The 25,454-nt window shown below is 35.3% G+C and overlaps 1 long non-coding RNA gene across 1 annotated transcript; it reads left to right on the top strand.

Moving 5' to 3' along the window:
• Positions 1-1,751: 1,751 nt before the first annotated feature.
• LOC118499896 lies at positions 1,752-17,456 on the top strand. The gene is made up of 3 exons (XR_004902439.1): positions 1,752-1,853; positions 14,605-14,607; positions 17,445-17,456. It is a non-coding gene; the product is annotated as an uncharacterized LOC118499896 (long non-coding RNA).
• The last annotated feature ends 7,998 nt before the right edge of the window (positions 17,457-25,454 follow it).

Below are 25,454 nucleotides of genomic sequence, written 5' to 3'. Positions count from 1 at the left end.
CCCTAAGACACTGTGGTAGAGAAGAAAAAAGTCAGAGGGATGGGAGAAGCAACTTGTTTGGGGGACAACTTGAAATTTATGGATTAATGACCCATGTTCTGTTGGAAAACGTCAGTGTCTGCTACATCATGATCAGAATATAAAAGGAGACATTTCATGACTAAAAGGGCTCCCTTGATTAAGTGATTCATTGCTCATATGTAACTCTGGACCAGAAGATATGTTATTCTTGATTAAATTTATTGAGGTTACATTGATTAATTATAATTATATAGGTTTCAAGTGTACAACTCGATAATACATCAATCTGTATATTGTATTGTGGTGTTCACCATCCTAAGCTTAATCTCCTTCTATCACCACTGATACCCCATTTACCCTCTTCGACTTTGCCCACCCCTCTTCACTCTTGGTATTCACCATACGTATCACCTTACTGTTATCTGTGTCTGTGAGTTTTTTTTCTTAATCCCTTCACCTATTTCACCACCACCCCCTCTGACAACTGTTAGTCTGTTCTCTGTATCTATGAGTCTATTTCTATTCTGTTTATTTTGTCTTTCTCTGACCTGTTTATTTCACTTAGCATAATACCCTCTAAGTCTAACCCTGCTGTTGTGAAAGGTAAGATTTTCTTCTTTTTTACAGCTGTGTAGTATTCCATTGTGTAATATAGCTTTTTATCCATTTGTCTACTGATGGATACTTCGGCTGCTTCTAAATCTTTGCTACTGTAAATAATGCTAATGAACATAAGAGTACATAATTTTTTTTCAAGTCATCTTTTGGGTTACTTCTGCATAGTCCCAAAAGTGGAATTGCTGAATAATAGGGCAATTTCATTTTTAACTTTTTGAGGAAACTCCAACTATTTTGTACAGTGACTGCACCAATCTGCATTCCTATCAACAGTGCACAAGGTTTCTCCTTGTTTCCACATCCTTGCTAGCACTTGTCATTTGTGGATTTATTGATAACAGCCTTTTTGACTGAAGTATAAGGTGGTATCTCATTGTGGTTTTAACCTGCATTTTTCTGATGATTAGTGATGTTGAGCATCCTTTCATATGTCTATTGGCCATCTGTATGTCCTTTTCAAGAAGCATCTGTTTAGATCCCTTACCATTTTTACTTGAATTTTGTTTGTTTGTTTTTTTTGTGTCCAGTTGTTTGTGTTCTTTACAAATTTTGGTTATTAACTCCCGTTTGGTGGCTTGTCTCTTCATTTCATCAATGATTTCCATCACTGTGAAAAACTTTCTAGTTTGATGTAGTTCTATTTGTTTATTTTTTTCTTTGTTTCCCTTTGGACCAGAGTATGTTCTAATGTTGTAGGGGAAGAACTGGACAGCTTTATTGGTGGTCCCAAACTTCTCGATATACTTCTGTGTCACAGAGCTGTGGATTTCGGAGCATTGTCCGTAGTATAGGCCAGGCCAGGTGGATAGAGGGTTGTTTGGTTAAGTTGGCTGAGGATTGCATCTGTTTTTAGGCCCAGGGATAGAATGGCTCATGAGTGAGGACGTCTTCAGAGGAGATGAGCATGTGGATTGTCATTTCCATGGGGATAACCACCCAATTATCCACTTCTAGGAGGTGAAGATCTCCTGTTTTAGGTCAGGTATGGGGACTATATAGGAGTCAAAACATAAGTCTGTATAGTCAGTATATTGATAGCTTCAGTATCACTGGTGACCTATAGTTTTAATTGTCATAGAGGGATTGTTGATTTCATCTATTTATATAGGATCCATAGGGACGGGAGGGCAATTGTGATTAGAATGATGGCTGGGAGGATTATTCAGATAGTTTCTACTTCTTGGGCATCCATTATGCTTGTATGAGTTAGGTGGGTATATTCTTTCAGTTAATACTAAAGTTTCATATTAGGCAAGATTTCAGTTCTTTAAGAGTTTGATTTGACAGTCTAATCATGTTTATTTTCATCTATCTGTGGTTGCTTACTACAAAAACAAAAAGTATGCTGTGACAATATTTTCTTTTTCATTGAGCCCTTTTTCCTTAGAGTTTTTATTTGCCTACTATTAAAATATAAAGACAACAGGGTGGGGGAGGGTTTAATGTGGGAGGTGTGGGTGGGTAGGGTGGGGTAGAGTAATGGAGGGAAAATGGGACAACTGTAATTGCACAAAAATAAAAAATTAAAAAGATAAAATATATTGTTATATTTCAAAATATCATTATATTTTTATCTTGATCTTATTTCTCTGAAGTATAACTTTGTTTTTTAAAGATCTTTATATTTTTTTTTATTGTTGTTCAAGTACAATTATTTCCATTTTCATACCTCCATGTTCCCTCTGCCCCTCCATCCCCACCTCCCACCCTTGACCCCACCCGCTTTGGCTTTGTCCATGTGTGCTTCATACACATTTCTTGATGCCCCCTCTATCCCCCATTATCCCTCTCCACTCCCCTAGTTACTGTCAGATTGTTCTTTATTTCAATGTCTCTGGTTGTATTTTGCTTCCTTGTTTGTTTTGTTGATTAGGTCCCACTTATAGGGGAGATCATATGGTATTTCAAAATATTATATTTTTATCTTCATCTTATTTCTCTGAAGTATACCTTCTTAAGGAAGGTTGAATGGAAAGTAGATTTTCTGGATCCATGTATATCAAAATATCTGTGTTGATTTCTCACACTTGATTGATCAATTGGCTGCTGCTATAAAATTCTAGTAAAAATAACTTTTTTTAGAATTATGAAGACTAATGTTTTAAATTTGATATTGATAAAGTTGTACAGTTTTAAATTTGATATTGATAAAGTCTGAGGCCAATTGCTGTTTTGCTTTACCAATGACATGTAGCATATCTACTTAGTACATTTAACAAAAGATCTTATTTAAAAAAAATGATATAATTAGCTTTTTCAGAAGTTGGCCTAGATTTGAAATTAAAGTCACTTCACCTCTTAGTATATCAGTTTTCTTATTTAAAATTGGGAAATTAAAAAAAAAATCTAAGTTTCCTTCCAGTTTTATAAGTGATGATGATAATACATTCTATTTTTTCCCCAAAGCTTTTGCATCTATTTTTTATGGTCTTAATTTACCTTCACAGATACCGAGAGAGTAGGTGGTATCATTTTTGTTATTCCCATTTTATTACTGAAGAAACTTAAACACAAAAGCATTAAATAACCAGCTAAAGGTAAAAAAACAGTCTGGTTTTATTACTGTATTACTTTAAAAGTTGTTTAAAACACAATTTTGTTTAAAATGGTCTCCTGTGCTAATATTTTGTCAAAAGTAGTCCCTTGAAAACATAGTCCTCTAAGACTCTTCTTTCATATCATAAAACAATAATTGTGCCCTCCATCCACTGAAGAAGTTTTTAAAATTGTAAGCCACTGGTAGATTTATGAGGATGAAATATGTGATCAAAATATACATGTGCACCCATACACATCAGGCCACCAACAAGGCTCATGGTTTAATGTAGTGACATAAGTCAGGGCCCTAACAGGATTTTACTCAGTAATGCAGAAAAAGAAAAGATCAACATTTTATATCTTTGGTACATGATAGTGGATTTAAAAATTATATCAATTCATATTCCTGTTGTAATGATTTCATGTCATAGAACACTTGGAGGAATATTTGAGTTTATCTCTCTTGGGTATATACATAGTTATAGAAGACTAGTTACATTCTGCAAAGCAAAGAAAAGTGGTCATGGGGGAACAAAGTTTCTGTTTGTTAAATGAAGGAAAATATAACTAGACTCCAAGATGTACTAGGTGCTGAAGAAAGCATATAGTTAAATTTAATCCCTGCGTGTGGGCTTACAGGCAGAAGTAAACTAGATCATAGAGAGACACAATGAGAATCATCTTCTCTTTCTTTTAATAATGCATCTCCCCTTGATTTTATGGTAATTTATGTGTGTTACAAAAATTTGAGAGTGCAGAAAATATAAAAAAGAAAAAACAATATACCACCTAGTGATATAGTTAATATATGACAAGTTTACTTCCTTTTCTTTTGTCAAAATTCATTTTATTCATGAAAAAACCTCACTTATTTATTTTAAAGTTGTTGTACTGAAAGTTGCTAACAAAAATGAGTTTAAATAACTACTTAATAATCTTGTTTTGACTGGGGCAATGAGACTGTGGTTTAGAAAAAGGATTCAGTTCCATTTCATAGGCCTGCTCATAGGTCTTTCACAATTTATTCTTAAAACTTTAAGGAGCATTCCTGTCTGTAAAGTATAAGAGTGGCTGAGCTACATGAGAAAGCCGGCTCAGAGAACCCATCAAAAAAGGAATCAGTGTACATTCAGCACAGCAACTTGGACTGTAATTAGAAGTAGCTGATGAAACTACATGCAAAGTTACAACAAGGGAGTCTCACTTTCATTTGGAGGTGTGTACTTGCAGAACTTAAAGAAACATGTGCTCTTAAAGTCATTCAGGGAGAAGTTAAGGAGGCATTGGGTCCTCATTTCTGACTCTATGATTCCAGTTGGAGTTGATGAGAGCATTTCTAAATATTTCAGAACAGTCCATAGTAGCATTAAAAAGTGTTTTATGCAAAATGGGTCTCTCTGTACTAGTGAGTTGTAGTGCTCTTCAGAATTTCCTATGACACAAAGACAAAGGTGAGTCCAAATACTTAATCAGATATCAAAAGGATGGGAGGTGGACCATTAGGTCAACCCTTATAGCTTCTGCCATCTTTTTATTATATGCTGTTCACCAATGTGAATAAAGTAGACTTTTGTGAGAGAATAGGACTTGGTGGTCAGGACCTCTTTTGGGCATTTCCTCCTAAATGCAATACACAACAGGGAAGGGAGGTGGAGAGGAAATACAGGGGAGGTACTCTTTCTAGCTCAGAGGAGTTGATAAAGCCCACATGTGCATTCAAGAAGCAGATGGCATCCTGTTGGAGGGGGTCATTGGGAGGATGTGACTGTGGTTGACCCATGAGCTGGACCTGAATAATCTAAGGCTCCTTCCTGCTCCTCTGTTATTGGAAGGGATGTTCTGCCCACTGTTACTGCAGTACTAAATAGATTCCAAACATATCATTCATCATCCAGGGAGAAACTAACATCTATTACTATGGGACTCTAGAGAATGAGGGGAAGGATTTATATCTCAAATTTACAGCAATGGAAACCCATTCAAGAGTTTATGCAGGGCAGTAACATGCTCACTTTTGCATTGTAAGATCAAGAATGCACCAGGTACATTACATCAAGATTAAAAATATACCAGTACACCAAGGGTGCCTTATGTCATGTGCTGTGTTTACATTCTCTGCAGTTCAGCAGTCCTGCTCCTAGGGATAGAGATCATTAAATAGAAAAGCAATGGGAAGAAACCATAATGGAAAAGATCAGAGGATATATAATTACATAAGGTTTTAAAATTTTTATATGCCAAAAGACACCATGAACAAATGAAAGACATATGACATTCTGGAAAACTGCTTCTCACAAATATCAATAGCTGGTAATTTCTTAAGAGTGTGAAGAAGATTTATAATTATCCTCATTGAAAAGTAAAAAAAGAATGAAGTAACAACTTACAGATAAAATAAATCAATCAAGAAATAGATGTAAAATGATTGTAAACTCAATCAATAATCAAAGAAACAAACATGTGCAACCTATTGTATGTGAAGTTGACAATTTCTTGTTGAAATCACTGTACTTGATGCTGGTGGCAGTGCAGCAATGCAGAGTTGGCCACATATTGTTGGAAACTCTCATAAAAGTAGAAGTGCTAATCCTTCTACTGAAAAACTATCTGGCAACATCAAAGACTTTAAATGTCAATGCCTTTAACCCAGTGATTCAACTTGTAGATAAATTTACCTAAGAGAATGACCTGAGATGAGCACAAAAACTTATTTTACTTGAACACATCTGTTACAGTGTTATGTATAATAATAAAAATTTAGAAACATACTAAATATTTAACAATGGAGTTTTTAAGTTATAGTTTATTTCATGCAAAAATAGTATGCAATTCATAAAATCAATTTATTTTCAAAAAGTTTACATGAGTACTCAACAATTTCCTCTAACCCTGCTATTTACCTAGGAAGCTACATTTCTCACTTGTTGAACACATTCTTTCATCCCTTCTCTAGTCTCCTTGGTCATCACATGCATCCCCTCTGCTCACTCTTATTGAAGACTACCTACATGCCATACATACTTCATGGAATAAAAAGGAACCCTTAGATAAGCACTCCTTTATTTTCTATCTCCAAATCCACCCATCTCACTGCTTTCATACCTATTTCCTCATTCTTCTTTCCTGTTACACTAAGAAAGTTTTCCTCTTCCTTTGAAAATCATGTCTTTCCTCTTGTGTTCTGCAGCCCATCTGGTTTTTTCTACCCAGGAATCTGCATGCTCAGTTTTTTTTCTCCCCTGCATAACTAGTGTCTTCCATTTTCTTGGATCATTCCCATCAACTAACGAAACTACCCTAGTAATTGTCATTTTACAAAAACAAAAATGCTACCTTTTTTTCATTTTCTACTTTGTTTTTTCTTCTCTTGTGATCATATTTGATTCCTTTAAGTATCAGTCTTTTCTCTTTTCTTAATCATCTGTTTCCTAGATTTTATTTCTTCCTTTAGCTCTTTAAACTACTTAAAGACCTTTTCGAATATCCCTATTTTAAAGCTTGTGTTAGATTGCTCTGGCTATGCAGGATCATTTAGGTGGTTATTCAAGGCCCTTTTGCCTACCCAAACCCTGTTGTGTTACCCAATAGAACCGGTTTCATGTCTGTGTTTTCACTCAGGCTTTCAAGTTCTACATTGTATGGAAGTACAAATTGGGGTCTCACATCTGTATATATGCAAACTAGCTTCTCACCTCTCCTATCCCCACTTATGATTCGGAATAAGCAGTAAGATGTTCTAGTTCCTTGTCAGGAAATGAAGATTTCCTGGTGCATGTTTTTAGATGGTACATTCTCAGTAGAAGATTGCACCTGAAAAATCAAAGCAGAACAAAGCAGGCTACATTCTGACTCCCTGCAAATGGGTCTATAGTCATGGAACAAATGAAGCAATTGTCAAGGATCACACTCAGCTTTGTTGGCCCACAATCTTCCCATAATGTAAAGAAAACCACTTCTTTAAGGTCTTGGTTGTCAAAGTGTTGTCCCTGGAGCAGCACAGGAAGGCCTCCCAGACCAACTGGATAAGAATCTGCTTTTAACAAGATCCCCTGGTAATTCATATGTACTTTGTAGGCTCGGAGGCTAAATTCCAAAAGACTCATGAAAAGAAAAATTTTACTTTCTCTCTCTATTATAAGTAAAAACAGCTCTCCAATAGTTCTGGCAAAGGATAACAATACATCTAAGATACACAAATTAAGATGGGGAGGATGAAGTCTAGCATAGTTCTGACTCAAAGAGTAAAATTACCTTTTGGTACTGCCATGTTCCACTCAATGATACACTATTCACCATATATTTTTCTATTGTCTTTAAAGGTTCCCTACCTCCAGGGGAGTGGCTCATGGGAGCAAGTTCGTTTTCCTCAGTGGCTTCATGCTCTATTCTTATTTTTTCTATCTTTAGAGATGATTATCTCTACTATGGGATATATTTTTTGAAGAGGTAAAATACCATCAGCATATGACTTGTCATCTGGGTAAACAGCATGTCCTTTTAGAAAGGATCCAACTCTTGAGGCAGATTATAATTGATGTTACAAATGCCACACCAAGACTGTAAAGGATACCAGCCTGCAGTGTTCATCTCGGCTGCGGATGTTCGTCAAACATGCTAAAAACATACACAGAGACAACCAGGTCCTGTGGGGGAATTGGGACAGAATGGCACTCCTCACATGGGGAGCGCCTTCCCACCCTCTCTCCTGGAGGGCACTGCTTGGTCACCCTCTCTCCTGGAGGGCGCCATGGCCACTCTCTTGTGGGTAGTGCCGTGTCTATCCCCAAGCAGATTTTTATTGAGAAAACAGACTTAGTTTGTGGATTCAGAGTCTGGCAGAAAAGATCAAAAGATGTAGGTGATTTACAAAGGTGGAGACAGAATCCCGCTGTGATTCTGGGCAGAGATTGGGGTTTTATCTAACAGGGCTCAAAGGGCAGTTTCGGTTTCCTGTCTGTGCCTTCAAATTCTAATCTAATAACATCCTCCAGCAAACAGATCTCACAGGATCTTGCATATTCTATGTCCCAGGCCTGATTACCCGGGGGGTCACTGTTTCTGGTCTAGGCTGTTTCGCCCCTGCAGGCCTGAGAAGGGCAGGAGACAGAGGCAGCCAGGAGACTTGGATTTCTCACATCCAAGAACAAAGACTCAGGCTTTGACAAAGCCAAAGGGGGTAGGGGTTGATGTCTGATCACCCCTTCATTTCCACAGCCCCTTCTCTCAGGGCAATCCCACGTGATCGTGTCTGTCTTAGATTCATTCTCTTTCTTAGAGAATTGTTACCGTCATTGACTGCTGTTCAAGCATGAAAAGGAATGAGGCATATGAACAGGCAGGGAAATAAGTTTTATCTCCTTCATGGCTCCTGGTCCAGAGGTCTTTCACTCAGCCTAAGTCATGGGGGTTACAGCTTCCTGAGACCAGGCAGGATGGTCCCCAACACAAGACAAAAAATATAGTCGAGTCTTTAAGAAAAAACTTGTTGACTGAATTAGGAGTGGCCCTTCCAATGTTTTCCTTTAAGAGAAAAAAAAGAGACTAAATGTTTTAAAATCTTAAAGAGAAGAAAAAGTTATTTAGTTAAATCTAAATGGATTTTAGGTACATATTATTAGAACATGAAAAATCCATGCACTAAAAATTTAACTTTGGGACCCCATTGACCTATAATGCAATATTATGAATAATAATGAATGACTAACATTTACTGAAGTTACACTAAGTACTTAATAAGGGTCTCATGCTTGATTCTTACCTGTGAGATAGGCACTAGTTTTTGTCATTATATAGAATAGAACACAGAGACCTGGAGTCTCACCCATTGTCTTTCTGCTGGTAAAGTGTGTGTGAACAAAATCTGAAACCAGATAGTGTGGTTTTATAAGTCTGGATTGGAACCCCTGTGTCATACTAGAAAGGCTTTTGTTTTTATTTGTTTTGTTTGTTTTTAGGGGCTACACATTAGGGCAGTATTTCTCAGACTTTTCTATAGGGCATGACCTAGGGAACTTATTCAAAATACCTCTTCCCAGATCCCTCCCTTGGAGTAGATACCAGTAATTTGTACAATCAAGAAGCTTCTTGGTTAATTCTTAATGGGAATAGTTAGAAAAAATGCTTTAAGAGGTACTGAAAAATGCAAATATATGGCCTTACTATGTAGGTTAGAATGAACTAAAATCAGGTTCCTTATGTTTTTCAAATGGAAGGAGGGAGCAAGCTCAGGAGACCTACTAAAAAAGAGCTATCTAAGATTATGGAAGGCAGGCAGGCATATAAAATTAAAATAATTATGACATAATTAAAATACAAGAAACAGTTTGATAATAGAGAGGAACCTGGTTGTTGTCATTGTAACATCTTCTGTACCTTCTATTTAGGTGTTTTGTAGACATTCACAGGGTAAACTCTTATCTAAATAGTCAAGCAGAATGGTCTTTTTTCCTTGATATTCCTTATGATAAGTAATTATGTACACATCAGGAATTATGGATTTTAAAACATTCTACACCTCATTAAAAAAGTAAATAATCCTACATCAGTAAACTACAATATTCCTGTAATTCAAATGTACTTTCTACACAGAAAAAAAATCAACACTACTCTAAGAACGTTTTAGATATATGGCTAACTTTGATACCTCAAGGCAAATTTTTTGGGGGTGAAGTCAATATATGAAACAGAATACCATCATTAAACAATTCAAAAATCTAAAAGATAGAATGTTCAACAGGACCATTTCTCTTGGGCTCTTGAGAGAGTTAATAACATGAAGATAAATAAATAAACAAACAAAAATCTAGCAAGACTATTGTAGATTATAAGATATAAGATATTTTAAACATATATAACCAATTGCAGTATGCACACCTAGACGGGATCCTGATCTGATCAAAAGAAAACAGCAATAGAAGAATAAAATTTGGAGCATTGGAAATTTAAATATGGACCAAATATTAAATGTTATTATATAAAAATCACTAATCCTTAGGTAATAGTTCTATTATGCTTTTTGTTCTTGTTTTTAGAAGATGTATGGCAAAATATATAATATGGTAAACTGTGATGATGTTGCAACATTCAAATGGTACGGTTATATATATATATGTGCATATACACACACACACAAACACACACACAGGTACATATAAGAAGAGAGAAAATAAGGTAGAGTATTCTGTCAATGATACTGTTTCCTACTGGAAGGAATAAGAATTCTTTAGAGATATGGATTCTAGGTCTGGGGTAGAAATGTACAAAATAATCCTTAATATTTTATTGTGGCATATCTGAAGGAAATTATCAAAGACTCCTAGGTTTCTAAAAAAGACTCAGGAGATAACTTTGAAAGGTTTCTTCTGGCCAAACATGGGACAATTTGACCATTAATAAGGATAATAGATTCAATAGATTTAAACACATCAAATATGTTAAATCTATGAGTTCTTAGTATATATTAAGAAATAATTGGTTATCATTATTTAGAGGGTGGAGAATTTTGAAAGTTGATAAACAGAGGATAGAATTGAGCATTTATTTTGTCTTTTCTATACAATTAACAATTGGACAAGTATATGGTAGGTGGAGGGACATTTCTTTTTTTTTTTTTAAGATTTTATTTATTTATTTTTAGAGAGGGAAGGGGGAGGAGAGAGAGAGAGAGAGAGAGAGAGAGAGAGAACATCAATGTGTGGTTGCTGGGGGTTATGGCCTGCAACCCAGGAATGTACCATGGCTGGGAATCGAACCTGGGACACTTTGGTTCCCAGCCCGCGCTCAATCCACTGAGCTACGCCAGCCAGGGCTCGGGACATTTCTTTTTATAGGAGTATATTACCTAATAAATGAGACATAAATGATAAAATTAAATATCAACATTTTGTAAATTCTAATGAATTAATAGATCTAGGTATTAAACATTAGGTGTTACTAACATCATAAAAAGAGAGACAATTAGATATTACAAGCCCCTATTGAAGGAAATATTTTTCTAAAGATATTGTTAAATCTCATCAAGTCTGTAGGTCTAACTACAAGTTTATGAAATGTAGAAATCAGGGGAACACATTTAAAAATAAATTAAGAATAAACTTTCTAGGATACAATAAGAAAAGTCCAGACTGTTAGAAAATCTATAGAGCCAATTCCTAGTTTTGTCAACAAATGGAATATTAGTGAGATGAAGAAAGGAAGCTATACATTAAAAGAGATTTAGGAAATTTTTTTCAATTGCTACATGTGAGCTGTATTTGGATCCTGATTCACATAAACAAATATAACATGATGATTAATTGAGCATTAACTGGATATTTAAAAGTATTAAGGCATTGTTTTTAGCTATTATAATGTTTTGTGGTTGTTTTAGTTTTGAGCTGTTTTTATCTTTTGGAGAGACATAGTAAAATAACTACAGATGAGTGATGCAATGGTTGGGATATGCTCCTGGATAACTGGGAGAGGGAATGGAAGTGGGGAAGCAGATGAAACAAGACTTACCATGAGTTGATAACATTTGAATCTAGGTGATGGGCAACCTTTCTGTTTAAAAATTATTTTTATTGATATCCTTTCTATTTTTATATGTAGCAATTAAGATTTACTTTGGAATGAGAAAGTAAAATCATCCTGGCCATTCACTTAGCTGAGATAACAGGCACAGGTAGTGCTAGCTGCAAAGTGATGAGAGGCAATTTTTCTCCTAAGGATGTGCTATAGCAATTGCTCTTTGTGAGGGGTGGGGGTCGGGGAAAAGTTCTTACTATCATTTCTGTATGACAGATGAGAAAACTCAGACAGAGGGAGATAAGGGGAATTGCCCAAGATCATACACTATGGAGGGGTGTCAAACTCATTTTCACTGGGGACAACATCAGCAGGGCCAAATGTAATTTTAGAACTGGATAAATGTGACTACTCCTTAACTAGGGGCAAGGAGCTTTGCACTGCAGCTGGATAAAACAAGGTGGAGGGCTGGATTTGGCCCTCGGGCCTTGTGTTTGCCACCTGTGCACTATGCTTGAGGTCAAGATAAGGCTACATAATCTAGGCACTCTGGACCCAAGGCCCTTGGGCTTACCCACCATGACATATATCTGTGGGCTGAAATTTTCACTGAGGTATTGTGATCTGGCATGATTGGCAAAATTTTATTCATATGAACTTGAGAAATTTCATGGCTTATATGATGGATGAAGATTCAAATTAGGTCTAGGCCAAGGAAAAGGCCACACGACAGTAACACCAGTGGCTGATGCCTCTATGTTCCCACTCTGTGTGAGATGGGCCTGTGTAGGTACATGGAAACATTTAGGAATGGCCACAGTTCTTCCATGTGGAGAGAAGGTGATGAATTTTGGAGCAGTAGAAATGGGTAATCATATCATTGTTCCCTTCATCCAGATGCAAATTAGGGAATGAAAATATTTTCTTTAGCGGTTTAGAAATGCTGTGTTTTTAAGAATTGAAAACTGAGAAAATATTTTTCCATTGGCTGTAATAAAATTGTTTGATATCTTCAAGGTAGATAACTGACTCATAAGAATGAATATAAAAAGAACCTCAGTATATTAAAATTTTTCCCTATGCTAATGTGTTGAGATATTAGAAACAAATTGATTACATCTGTAAAATAGAAAAGAAAGAAAACTGATACCCTCCAGGATGCAATAGAAAGAATTTAATAAGCTGCCTTGAATCACTCAACCTACAACACAGCTAAAATGTTAATTAAGCAACTTTTTTTTTTTAATCCTCACCTCTGCTCTGCTGGCTTTAGTAAAAGCCTGTCTGCCAGCATAACTCTCTACAGGTACCTTCAATTCTGTTTGAAGTTGGTGATCTGGGCTTGGCTCATCACATTCACAGTAGATTTACCTGAAAGATCAATAAAAGCATGTTCAAAGCTAGAGTGGCTTCATAGAGCTCAGGATTTTTATTAATTCATATAAACTTCCTAAAACTTTCACTGTAAAGAAAAAAGAAGGAAACTTGAGAATATTCACATTGTAAGAAATTGAATTGGTATCATGGAGTTTCAGAATTGGTTTGGAGCCTGTGAATCCCCTCACATGTCAGAATTTATGGAAGCAACAAATGCTGAGTCTTTCTTAAATCTTCTAGGAGGTCTTAGAATTGTCAATCACATCAAAACGTGATAAGTGCCAGCCTCTTTGTCCTGAATGTTGTACAAAGTTAGTAGCATGGATTTTACCCTTTGTGAACAGATGCCACTGACCACAGTAAGTATGTGTATCTAAGTGTTAGCTACATAATTTACTAGTCCTATGAGAGAGTTGGAGAGAGTAAAGTGCAGAAGTTGTATCAGTTAAAGAAGGTACCTGGATTTCTTGTGGAAAATGCGAAGAGGCTAGGTCCTTGGACCTGGTAAAGGAAGGTGAGGTAACATTTTAGGAGACATCTAGTAATTGTGTAAAATAAAGCATGCATTTTGGAGCCAAATACAACCCTGGCTGGAGTGGCCCTTCACAATTATTTCATCTGGAGGCTAAGTTTTTGTATTTATTAATCAAGGATGAGAAAAAAAAAACAACTATGTGATTTAAAGCAAGTAATCTGCCCTCTCATTTATAGAATTAAGGATTTTGAAGAACTATTTTGAAATAATCCCTCCTGAACAATGATTACATATTTCAAAAGTTGGGGTGATAGAGGGGAGACATTTGTTACATGTTCTGGAGTTTGGGAAACAGTGGCATATTTACAGGTTAGTGTCAATGAAACAGTTCCTAGCAAGTTAAGGAAAGCAGGGAGGTCCAGCCACAAGGCATGAGTCAGATAATTAACACGTAATTTGGATAGCATTTATCATTTATTGAAAAAGTGATCTTATGGGAAGACACTTGTTATCTTCTCTTTGTTGAAAGAAGTAATACACCTGCTCTTTCAAATTTAGATTTCTTTGTAAAGACTGTATGGTTTGACTAAGAGTGTAAAATTAGGACCTGGAAACTAATCAACTAGCAAAGAGCTTTGATCTTTAAAATGCTGGAATTATCTTTAATCAGAGGAGGTTTAAATTGGCTAAATACTGGGATTAAGGCAAAATTATCATCATTTTGTGCACTAAAATGTTAATTCTTTTTCTACTAATGAAAATAATTCTCTAAGAACTCACTTTTCTAATTTTGTTAAATGATCTATTGCTTTGTAATTGGATTGCTTTAGAGGTTATTTTATCCTCTTAGCACAGCTTTACTATCAGAATCTACATTTGTGAAATATAAATACTGACCTAAGATTTTTTTATACTCACCTATGTTTTAACTCTTCTCTCCTGTCGAGTACTGCCTGTTTTTCATATGAGGAAGTTTTGCCAGCCGTTTCTTTCAATAGAGATATATGTTGTTATCTCAGCAGGGATTTTACCTTTTATTCCTGGAAGCCCTGAAAGGGACTCCATGAAAGGTTGTTTTGTTACATTTTTTAAATATACTTTTAAAAAATGTAACAAAATAGTATGTATACTCAACATTATCACATAACACATTTTACTACCAATATGTTAACACGAGTTACCAAGTTAACTAATTTTGTGCTGATTGTGGCAATTAGAGTCTCCAGATATCTAATGAAGGTATCATCTTGAAAAGGTATCAGTAATAATTTCTGCATCAAATGTTCAATAATTGGGTTTTGTTTAGGTTTTAAAGGAGCTGGATATGTGTGCTGGTGCCCCTAGCTTCAGGGTAGTGTTGGATTGAAAACTGGCAGCTGTACCCAGAGAACCAGGAGAGACCCAAGAAAGAGTCAGATCACTCCTGAATGGTAGGTGGCAGGAAGCTGATCTTTGGTGGCTGCAAGAGCAATAGATCTCCAAGCCCTGCACCCCCAAAATCATAAATGTTTATAGTCAGGTGTACTGCCTGGATGGTCTCAATAACATATGATCTCAAAGGTGTGCACTTGGGGTGGCTTTTAGGACAGGGAAGGTAAGTGGAATTCACATTCCAAGACAAGGGAGGTGGTGAGGGGCCCCAGTTGCTGGGTTCCAGTTCTCAAGTCAACCAGTGATCATGTCCTCTTGATGTCTTCCCTCAAGGTAGAAAACTTTTATTGTCTGTTTATATATTTAATTTATTCTGTTAATCTAATGCTGCTATTCATCTCTCAGGTGACAAAATTCACTTATCTATTATTGATTAATTAATTCATTTATTTATTCATTAGATATTTATCGAGAAACATTTTTTGTGCCAGATTCCAGAGTTGCAATAGTCTACAAAATAGAGACCCTACTTTTGTCTTATAAAACTTACAGAGAGTGAGAAAGACTTAAATAAACAAGCACTCAAATAAGCAAATAATTACATGTTGAGTAATGCTTGCTATAAAAGAAAATATATTAGATAGTTAGGAGAGTATAATGGACAACTTAATTTAGAATAGAAGGTCAGGAAAAGTCCTATTTATAAAGGGGAGTTGAGACTGCACATGCATGTTGATGAAGAATTAAGAAGGTAAACAGAAGCCTTTATGTAGAGACTTTGAGAAGCAGCTTTGGGACCAGTGGACATGTAAAGAAGCCAGCATGGCTCTTTAGGTGAGCAAATTAGATGAACACAGGAGTGGAACAAGACAACGTAAAGATGTAGGTATGGCTCAATCACAACACATCTCAAAGGCAATGGCAAGGAGCTTGATTTCATTCTAGATCAGTGAGATTTCATTTAGGAGTTTGAGTAGGAGGGCGCTATTGTATGTAGAAGATGACTATAGTAGTTATGCAAAATAGATTAGAGGTGGACAAGACTAGTGTTAGACAGACCTGTTATGAGGCTAGTTTGAATCTAGATTAATGGTGAAGTAGACCAGGATGGTGTAGTGGAACTGAAGAGAACTCAGAGGAGTTAAGATTAGTTTGAGCATGAAATTGACATAACTGGATAATGGGTATGAGTGTGTGAAGGAGAGGAAGTGTCAAGTATGACTCCTGGGTTACTGGTGTGAGAACCTGGGTGGTCAGTGGTCAGAGCTACATAACACTGGAAAGGACATTTTATGGGAAAATAAAAAATCCAGTTTTGAACATATTAAAATTGGATGCTAAAGAAACATCTAAATAATTTCAAATAAAGACATGAGTATTGATCTCAGAAGGAAGTGCCAAGACATGCACATGAATCTGGAGTTATTAGTGGAAGAGGGGTAAGTGAAGATGAGGGAGGGGTCAGAATCATCTGTTGGACACAGTATATGCAGTTTAAAAAGTTGTATTTATATCCCTAGATACTCTACATCTATAATCTCTATCAAATTGTTCATGTCAGATGGACTCTGCTAAACTGTTACTTAAGGGAAAATTATTACAATAATTATTGCTGTTAAAAGTCCCTTGTCTAAGCATAACCAAAGTGTGTACCTGTGAGCACACTGGAATCAAGGAAAATGGGTCTCTCTTGCTGGTTTGCCTGTACTCCCCTTGAGGCTCTCAAGTGTGTACAAAAATAAAAATATACACATAGAGAAACTTCCTAGAACTCCAAAGCCCCAAAAGCTGTTCTTTTCAAGAGTGATTATTTATAAATTGAGTGGTTGTAGAGATCAGTTTACTAGGTTATGTTTCCCTCTTGATTTTTCTGAGAGATTCAAGGTGGCTTATCTTTAAAAGTGTGAAGAAGGGATTGGACTTTAGACCTTGCCTCTCACACACAGCATGGTGTGAGCATTCAGCACTAACACTTGGCACTGCTCCGCTTTAGAGAGTATCAAACAACACTTTCACTTTTTTTACTCTTCTCCTAAATAGTTAATAAAATGCAGGTGGGGCACTTGAAATATATTATTAACTCCTTTAGGGCAGGGACCACATATTATACATATTTGTACCTGATCATTGGCTTAACAAAGCATCTCACAAAATATTTGGGAAGAATGTTGGTTTCTAAAATTTGATTAGTCCTTTTGCTCTGAGACTCCATGTACCTTATGGAGGATGAAGAGGTATTAAAGATATTATTACAAATAAAATAACTTTATTTTTTAAAACAGTGTCTTCAGGGTCAATATTTAGTTTCACTTGGATAAATTCTCAATTTGAAGTTCATGCATATTGAGAGTTGTTTCTTTCTTGTCTTCTTTTTTAAAAATTATTTATTTATTTTTAGGCAGAGGGGAAGAACAGAGAAAAAGAGGGAGAGAAACACTAATGTTTTGTTTCCTCTCATGTGCCTCGTACTGGGGACTTGGCTCACAACCCAGGCATGCGTCCTCACTGGTAATTGAACCAGTAACCCTTTGGTTCATAGGTTAGCATTGTATCCACTGAGCCAAACAAGCCAGGACAAGCTTTCTTGCCTTCTTAATCTTGGACCTGCTCCAGGACTCTGATTGTCTTTGAGCTTCCCTGTCCCTCTCAAGGCTATTACCTCTACGCGCACTATGGAACTTCAAGGTTCTGCAGAGCTCACCCAACTAAACAACTACCTCATTTATTTGTGACTTTCCACCTGCTGCCATGTTGACTATAGCATCACGCCCAGTGCTGCCTTCCCAAAGATGTTTGCTGTCTTTCCTATCCATGTTCTAGAAAGTAATACACTCTCATTCATGGTTTCAGGTTTTCCCCAGATCTACTTGGATGTTTTCACATCCTAAGATCCACTCCCTTGTGGATGCGCATAAATGATTCTTGTCTTGACTTTCTTCTGTCTCCTTTCCATATCTCCACTAGAACCCGAATGGCTGTTATCATTCTCTGACTCTACTCCTCACATTGGTCTCTAGTCCTCTGATAGTTTCATGTTTAGTTTTTAAGAAATTGCAAAACTGGTCTCCAGAAATTGCTAAAATGGAATGTAAAATGGGAATGTACCATTTTACACTCCCACCAGCAAAGTATTCTACACTGATCATACTCTGATGGTGGCAACTCTGGGAAGAAATTTTATAAAAATGGAGTTCTGCTCCAAGATTGCTCCTTAACTAATTATGTAATTTCTTCAATGATGCCAATTTTTCCAACTCCAGTTCACAAATGAGGATTTAATTTTTTTTTCTGAGGCTTATAACCAGATCTCTTTGATATCTTAAGGATCCTGATTTTGCATCAGAAACATTTGTTGGGGAGAGATGAAGAGATATCACAATAAAAATCTTATATTTTTCGTCTCTTCCTGATTTGCGAGAATACAATGGGCTAAGAATGTTAGCTATTTTTCTTCTTTTTTCATTTATAGATTTATTTTATGCAGATTGCATTTATGCTCCGTTGAGAAAAAATATTATTTGAGCCACATGACTGAGCTACATTATATTTAGAAGTATTTTATTAGGCTGCATTTTAATTTTATTCCATTTGTCCCATTAAACAACTGTTTTGCAACCTCAGGCATTTTTCAAACCAACTTTCTGACTCTATATTGGTTCCCAGCTGTAAAAGTTTAAAGCTTATTTGAATTTTTTTGCCTATGACTCATTTAAAATACACAAAATATCACTGAGAAATTCTAAGTGCTTGGTGTACACCTGCTTTGGTAGTGTAGGATTTGGTTGCATACCCAAGGAAAATACCTGTAAACGAAAGTAATCATTTTAGTAGTTATTTTCTTACATAAAGAAATATGAGGTGTAACATACAACATGTGTTTTTAGGGTATATATATTCTTAAAAGGCATATGTTGTTATGGCACTATATGAATATGTTTTGTGTACATTTATGTATACGTGGTATATATTCACAATGTACATATTCTGTCTAGAATAATAAGCTAAAGGATGTCTGTGGTATTCAAACTCCAGCCTTAACCCCGCTCCCCCCCCTTCTTTGAGTCCTTCTTTTCAGTCCTCTTCCACTTCTGGCATTAATTCATTCAAGAAAGTAAAGGACCAGGAACAGGAATGAAGAACTAGAGGGGTGGGCTATTCTCACAGCCCTTCCTTTTCTTTGCACCATGCTGGGGCTTTAGTTCTCCCCTACTCCCTTCCACACTGTTCTGAGAGGCCTAAAATAAATGCAGACAGTAGGGTTCCTGCCAGCTCAAACTTTACTATACAAGTTCGGATCACATGGACATTATTAATCTCTTCTAATCTTTTGTTAGAGGATTTAGCAATCTATTTAAATAAGGATCGTCTTGCTCTTCATGGATCATTTTCTAGGTTTCAATCGTAATGTAGATTTGTTTTTGTCTTTTTTATGTTTTTAGTCACCATCGGGTATCAAACTGCTCTATTTTCTTTCATCAGTTTGTTCCTCTCCCCATTATGTTGTTTTCCCCTCTGACATATTGTGGTGGAGATCAAGATCAGGATATATAGTAGCTGAAAAAGGTATTTTTTCATTACAAAAAAAAGTTTTCCTTTTTTTGTTAGCCCTTCAGAATTCTTACTTGTTTCTTTGTTACTGCCATATTCATGATGTGTTAATTGAACATTTTCCTATTACTTGTCTTATTGGAAAGCCTATTTTCAGTTGGTAGACAGTAATTTCATTAATGATATCTACAAATATTAAAACCCCTATCTCCAACAGAATCAATTATTTGCTGACCAGAGCACAGCTGTGAGCATGAATTTTTACTCCTATGTTACCTGACATGAATTTCATATATTTTGTTGCTATGTTTTTTTTGATTTGGAAAAATCCTATTAACAAAAAATTTTCATAGTGTAATAAAAAATCTCAGCCATGTGCTCAAGAAAATATAGAATAGTGTTGTTGAACACCTACTGTGTGTCAGACACTGCTAGGAGTAACACAATGTCATAATTAAGCATAGGTTAAACTGAAGAATGTGAAAAGCTTGAATACTGCTTAATTGTTCTTCAGTCTAAAATATGCCTAGCCTGGGAGAGAGAACAGTTCCTTTATCAAGTTTAAGGTTTCTATTGGTGCAGCACCGTAATTTAAACTCTATCATAGAGAGTTTAAAGGTAATATTAGTAATGTGATAATGTTTGTGAACTTCATGGACATACAAGCAATTTAATGGCAGGAAGACTCTTCCTGTTATTTTTTCCCCACCATAATATTATGAACCCTGGGATATCTCTTGAACAAATTTGAAGTTTGTAGTGATCATCTGTAAAATTGGGAACAGTAGTGTGTATATGATGCTATGACTGATTGTTTTTTATCTTTGTATAAAGATGGCCAAAAGTATGTTGGGATATTCTAAACATTAATGTTATTGCCACCAAATAATCTGGTTTATGCCCATCTTCCTTCCTTCCTTCCTTCCTTCTTCCTCCTTCTTCCTTCCTTCTCCTTCTTTCTCTTTCTTTCTTCCTTTCTTTCCTTTCTTTCTTCTTTCTTCTTTTCTTTTTCTTTTTCTTTCTTTCTTTCTTTCTTTCTTTTTCTTCTTTCTTTCTTTCTTTCTTTCTTTCTCTTTCTTTCTTTATTTACTTTCCTTTCTTTATTTCCTCTTTCTTCACATTTAAGTGTCTAGTTGATATACAATACTAGTTATTGGTTTTCAGGTATACAATATAGTAATTCAACATCTTTCCACCTTATAACTGTGATCACCCACTAATTCTAGTAAGCCATCCCTCACTGTGAAAGTATTCTCAATATTATTGGCTATATTCTCCTTCACCCTTTTCACCCATTCCCCAAACCCTCTGCCTCTGCCTTTGGTCTTTGTTACCAACAAGTCTGTTTTTGTTGGCTCTTAGATAATTTACTGGAAAATGTCCTAATATGATGTGTATATTGAACAGAATCCATGACTGAATAAAGAAAATTGGCGATATGAAAAAACATCTACTTTTATGCTGAGGGGAGAACACACCTTAATTATGTTCTAGGAAAAGGAGTAATGTGCATTATTTGAACTGGGCTCAAGTCCTGGCTCTGGAACATGTAAATGTCATTTAACCTCTCAATTTACTTACCTCAAGGAAATGGTGTTAATACATGCCCTGCCATATTTATGGTGGCATGATTAAAATTAAATTAAGTTACCTTCAGTATCTTTTCTTTCAACTAACACTGGATAAGATCATCTTGAGGTATGGGTCTATGTGTTGTTCTACCTTAGGAAACAATGTTTTTGATAGCTTGTGGTGTTTATTTTAAGGTTAGTATTTATCAGTTACAAGTTTCTGAAAATTTACTGTATCTTTTAGAATACCCTACTTGCCTTATTACTTCCAACTCTAGACCCAAGTTCTTTTTCTTCAAATAAGCAAAATATGCATTAAAATGTGAGGAGATTTAATATTTATTCCAGAATTATATTTTGAGGTATGGCACTAGATAAATAAGACTGACTTGTTTGGCACAAACAAATTCTGTGACTTTGTTTTCTTATTCACAAATGTTAATGAAACTTCCAAAAAATGTCAGTTTTTTAAGATAAAAATGGATAACTTAAAGCCATCTATTTCCATCTATTTGTTAAGCTGAAGTGTCTGTCTGTAAATAATATTCACTCGTGCTTCTTGCTCTTTCTTTTTAATGTTTTGAAAAATTTAACTCTGGTGGAAAATACTGATTAACTATTCCAAAACTATTTTGATCATATTTCAAGACCCAAGTGGTACATGAGTAAGTTCTTTAAGTTTTATATTTTAAAAATAATTGGATCTTTCTAATCCTAGGTGTCCATATCCCATGTGTTAGTTGGCACAGAACTAAGTAAATAACCCTTTTTTGTATTCACATTTCAATTTCCCTTTAACGGTTTTGCAATCTATGTTTTCATACAGAGAATATGCCTGCATTATAAGTAGATGTCACTTGAGCTGTCATTTCAAAGATCTATGATAGGAATCTGAAAGTCTAGAGACAATGTTTAAAGTGGCAAATTTAGAATTTTGAAACATTTTAAACTGTGTTCCTTAAGATAGAAATGTTTATAGCCCCCAAATTGATAATCGCAACTTGTGGAATGCTGCTGATCAATATGAATTACATATGTGTATCAATTTTATTTATGAGAAAGTTTTCAAACAACATTGTATATACAGCATAAATATAGAATAACACACTCATCTGTTTCTGTGCATATATAATACATACATACTATTTCACAAATATATTTTCAATATAGAGCTCTCCCAAATATATGTCATTCTTCTAATAAAAGTTAATGAGATTCAAAAGATACATTAATTAAATGAAATAAGACTCTGGGATATTTATTTATAATCCATGTTTCAATTAATTTTTACCACAGTGAATTTTTTCTTTGAATTATATTTTTATGTGTTATATCATCTTATGAATTATATTTGAAAACAATATTATATTGTTCTTGTTTCTTGCTGAAGTACACTTTATAGTGGAAAATATTTTAAACAAAATACTTCCCATCTGGCCCTGCCAAGGTGAATGTTTTCCTCACAGCCTTGACTTGCATTTGCAGCTGATGTAAGAGTATGTCATGGTTGTTTTGACAGTCGGTCATCCTAATCCAGGGATTCGATCCCTGTGGTTTGTCAATTATCCTGCTAACCCTACAGCGAGAGCAACATTCAAGGCACTGAACTGTCAACCAATAACCAAAAAATAATGTCAGAGCCAGAGAGGCAGGAATGAGATGGCAGATACTTTTGACAACAGAAGTCAGTGTATTATTCAGCATTTATTTTATTTGTGGGGGCTTGTAACAAATTAATTACTGAGAATCACATGATGACATGTCATCCATCGCTTTGGACATTCTTTTGCATCTAAATTTAAAAAGCAAGCATTTGACTGTTTGTGTAAGTTTTGCTAACAGGGTTCTGGAACATAACTCTATGCTGAAAATGGCTAGATCATCCAAATTTAATTTGATTGTTAGTGATTTTTTTTCACCTGCCTCATGTTTATTGTAATATCTTTAGGGGAAAAAAATCTACCTGGAAACTATGTGTGTACTCATGAAATTATTTGGAAAGTTACTAGGTGCCCATTGACAGGGAAATGAATAAAAACATAAACTGTGTCTCGTGTATGACAAAACATGCATTCGAAACCAAGAATTTCAAAGGGAAATTTGTTTTGAACCACTCACAATTGTTAATAGTTTAAGGAAAGAAATAAAGGGGGCTTTTAAGTGAATAGGGTATTTGTCTTAAAATGAGAAAAGAATAATGAGGCTTTAAATCTCTAACTGCTTGCAAACAGGGCCCAATAGAACTCTCGAGTGACATCAGCTAAAATCTACTTAGGCTTTTATTCCGCTCTACTTCATAGTCTCTCTGCACTTTATGTATCAAGTCAAGTATCTGCTATATGCATAAACTAAATGGCAGCCCATAATTAACAAATATAATAGCCTGGGATTTTCAAATAAGCACTTCCTGGCTATATCGAAATGAAGCTTTTTACTTGTGTATGTTTACTCAGGAAAATGTTGAATGAGCCAAAGTTTCTGCTTTGTGAAGTGTAAAATGTTTTAAATTTAAAAGAATTTTGTGAAATTCTAATAAATTGTCAAACTGCCTCTTGGAACTTAATAAAGAACATAATTTTCCTGGTTTGAAAAATTATAGTTACTTATAAAATAATGCCTATTTATTTTGGACAATGCACAAAAATGTAAAGAAAAAACATACAAACATAACACACATTCATAAATAATTACTTTTAGAATATATATATCAGAAAACAATATATTACATTTTATGTGGATAATTTTTTGCACCCGACCTTTTTCATTTAATGAACATAATTCCATATCATACCAAGTTCTTTGCAAATATACTTTTATATTTTAATATATGAATATAACATCATTCAGTTAAGTAATCCTCTAATATTAGATTTCATATTTGAAAATACATAAATGATTGTGAGGAATAGCTCTTATTTTGATTCATTTTAGACTTATTTCTGATTTTCATTTTAGGGTGGATTTGCTTCAGGTAAAATTACTAAGTCAAAGGCTCTCAATAATTTTTATCATCTGGGAAGACTTCAAATCTTATTTAAAGTTAGTGATTAGCATTTGAAATTTTCTTAGCTCCTTAATATATTGCTAATATCTCTTTTTTTAAAGGCTTTTTCAGGTCTAACAGATATATAATTATTAGTCATTAGGGTTTCTGAAAATAAAAACATGTCATGGCTAGACACCATTGTTAGGATGAAGAGATACTTATGTTTTGGTCTAGGCATTGTTGTCTAGTTCCAGTGGCTGAATCAAAAACTAATACGGTGTATGGCAGATTCCATTTTTGTGGGTTTAGATTGTACTTTTACTTGGTAACTGTGTTCTCAGATTTCTTAACCTCTGTGCTTTACTTTCTCTTTCTATGGTGCTTTAACCCACATCTTTGGGTTGCGGAGAGGATTACATTGGGTAATAATGTACACGATCTGTATTATACAGTGCCTGACACAGAAGGAGCCCCCAGTGAATGTGAGCTGCCACTATTGCTTGAATATAGCCATTAGCAAATAAAGTTGTGTTAGTATTTTACAAGCATCGTATTTATTGTGAGGAAGTCAGGAATAGCAAATATTTTCATTATGTACACAATACCAGTTAAACAAGCTTTTAGATGTAACAATAGAAACTTCCTTTAAAAAGTAGAATGCAATACAGTAATAATTATTCTTGCCTGCTGGGAAAAACAGAGAGGTAAGATACTAGTAAGTGTCACTGTTTGGGTTACGTGTTATGTGTGTTATTAGTTATACATGTAAGAATCCTCCATTGGTATTATGTATGTAGCCCAGAGCTTCTCAAACTTTAATGTGCATATGAATCATCTGGGGATCTTATTAAAAAGCAGATTCTGATTTTGTCACAAGTCTGGGGTGGGCCCTGAGATTCTGTATTTCTAGCAGATCCCAGATGGTGCTGATGGTCCAATGGCTGTATTGAGTAGCTAGTATTTAGAATTAAAAAAAAAATGAGGCTATTGGAGTTTAATACTGAGTTCTTAAGTTTTTAAAAAATATTTTCTTCTCTAGCATTTTGCTTTGGGCACTTAGTATATTTGCATGCTAATGAATTTGAATTTCAGTGTTCTGCAGAAGTGGGAAGTCAACAAATTTATATAAAACTAATATCCTCAAAACAGTTCACAGGTGGGAGGAGAATAGGATAAAAATCAAAAGCAAAAACCTCTTCAGCCCTGATCTTTGGTTGTCTCTGCAAAATATGACATGAATGTTGAGAGCCAGGCTGTGGCTCTCACCTGGCTGCTTCTCAGTGCCACCATCACAGGATGGTGTGTGTTTGTCCCTTCAGCTGGCTGCCACCAAGGCACAGAAGCAGGAAATGCATCCCATCAATATTGTTTAATGGGAACTATGATAAGGACATATCCCTTGTCAGAACCTGGGCTGTGGCTGCTTTTCATTGATCACCCTTAC

Source organism: Phyllostomus discolor, chromosome 4 (genome assembly GCF_004126475.2).
Source record: "Phyllostomus discolor isolate MPI-MPIP mPhyDis1 chromosome 4, mPhyDis1.pri.v3, whole genome shotgun sequence".
Lineage (NCBI taxonomy): Eukaryota > Metazoa > Chordata > Mammalia > Chiroptera > Phyllostomidae > Phyllostomus > Phyllostomus discolor.
Note: the sequence above shows the minus strand (reverse complement) of the source record. Positions and strands in the feature narration are given on the sequence as shown.